Raw genomic sequence first — 2,514 nt, 5'->3', positions numbered from 1 at the left:
GTAATCCTCTCATGTTAACAGAGATTCTACTCATCGTTTGCCTATTATATTAAATTTATGTAATTCCCTAGTTACTATTAACTTTAACCTTTATCGGGTCAAATGAGTCGTTTTGAGTCATGAAAGTACATTTTCCACCATAATTTTTGCGCTGTTAGTTGAAATTGTCTGCTGTTTCCTATAGCTGCTTCTTTTAAAGGGATAAGGATGTGGTAAATTGGAAAAGTTTTTTTCTGTCAGTTGTTCTCCAGTGAGCTAAGATTTATGTGCCTGTCATTTTGACCCATTTAGACTCTGAATGTTAGATTATTTTACTTTTACTTTTTACTTTCTCAGGTTCAAAATTGGCATCAAAACGTGTACTGGAATTGCTGGAAAGTAATTCAGACCTTTCTGACTTTGAGAACGAGTTCGATGATTCTGAATCTGAAGAAGAATTGATTGAGGAAGATGACCTTGACTCCGCGTCAGAGTAAGAGTTATCAAGTTCTGATGAGAATAGTGAAAGTGATGCTGAGAAGGTGTCCTGCGTGCAAAGTCAGGAGTTGAGTAGAAGGAAACCCCATTTCGTGTCAATGTGCGGCGTGGAGCCAAGACCATAGTAACAGAAAAACAGGGTCCGATTGACGTTGCAAGAAATCCAAAAACTCCTTTGGAAGTCTTTAGCTTATTTTTGCCCCGAGCCTTGATAAACGAAATTAGATCATACAAACCAAAGAATTGAGATAGTCAAGGAACAATACAAGTCCAAATACGTTGCTGTTGAAACAACTAGTTCGGAAATTTTGGCTGTTTGGGGGGATTATAGTCATCTCTAGAGTTCAGCAAGCTTCTCGTCACGAGATTGAAGACCTGGAATTCGGATGGAACTGAAATGAACTTGTTGCAATCTGTGATGTCTTTCAGACGCTTCAAATTTCTCTTATGTCAAATGCGTTTCGATGACTGCTACAATAGATGAGCGGTGTGCAGCCGACCACCTAACTCCAATTCGAGACATTTTTGAAAGGATGGTAACAGCTTTTCGTCAGCTGTACAATCCTACAGAGCATTTGACTCTCAACGAAGCTCTAGAAGCATTTCGAGGTATATGCGGATTTGTCCAATACATACCTCTGAAACCAGCTAAATATGGAATGAATAAAACTGCAATGTTTATGTGACGCCGAAACTAATTACATATGCAATATGCAAGTGTACCCTGGAAAACAGCCTGATGGTCCGTTTCAACTTTTCAGTAAACCACATGACATTACGCTGCGCCTGGCTGCACCAGTCTTTGGCACAGGCCGCAATCTGACAACCGACAATTGGTATACTAGTGTACCATTGACTGAAGATATCTTAAAAAACAAAGTAAGTCTCGTTGGAACGATGAAGAAGAACAAACCGGATATTCCACCAGAAATGATGCTGAAGAAAGATCGAGAGGTTTACAGTTTCAAGTTTGCATTCCGAAAAGATATGATGGTGGTTTATATGTGCCTAAACCAAAAAGGCAGTTATTTTGCTGTCTACGATGCATCATGATGCAAGCATTGACGAATTGACGGGACACAAGCAGAAACCTTCAGTAGTGACATTCTACAATGGCACTAAAGGTGGTGTGGACACCGCTGGCAAAAATTGTGCTGCTACATCTTGTTCGAGTCGCACAAACCGATGGACGATGTCGTTCCATTCTCGCATGGACAAAGAAGTTTGCGTGATATACATTTGGAATAACGAGAAGGATAGTCTACGATCCCGAAGAGAACTTTTGAGATCACTTGGAAAAGAACTTCTGAGAGAACAACTTGAAATACGCTTGCAAATTAGAACTGGAATACAGGAGCTGCAAAAGACTATTCAGACCTGTGCTTCCAGATTGAGAATTGATGTTCCATTAGTTCCTGTACATTCTGACGGAGGTGTCCCAAGAGATGGACGATCTCGATGCGCATTATGTGCCGGAAAAGATGAAAGACAAATACGTACTCAAAATGTGCCAAACCAATGTGCAACGAGCACAAGGGACTTCCAGCCTACAAAGATTGTGTGGAATAAAAAATAATAAAGTGTGCTTCAGTTCATTTTTCTTTCTTTCTGTGTTCGAAACAAACATTTTTGACAATGAAAGAACAATGAATATCATTTGGTGCACAGTAGAATTAAAAAAAAAGCCACAGGTCAAAATAACCCATTTCGGCCCTTAATGTATGATTTCGACCCGTTAAAGGTTAAGTTACAACTTAATCGCACTGGCAACATATCCCTTCCACTAATATCACCCTCTCTACTAAATATTTCTTCTTAAGATTATCTTTGCACATCCCTCCTCATATTTCGAATTCTGTCCCCATCTTCTAGCCTCTTCTTCAACCTATCCCTCCCTTTCGCCTTCTTTGTCCACCCCCTCTATTTACCCTCATATATGTCTACATATCGCAGTATGCTCCCTCCACCGCCAACCCGCCTTCATTTTTCGACTTCCCTTTTGCCACCCTACAAGCATCTATAAGTGGACCCTTTCCT

The sequence above is a fragment of the Octopus bimaculoides genome, chromosome 14 (genome assembly GCF_001194135.2).
Source record: "Octopus bimaculoides isolate UCB-OBI-ISO-001 chromosome 14, ASM119413v2, whole genome shotgun sequence".
NCBI lineage: Eukaryota > Metazoa > Mollusca > Cephalopoda > Octopoda > Octopodidae > Octopus > Octopus bimaculoides.
This window is presented reverse-complemented; position numbering follows the sequence as displayed.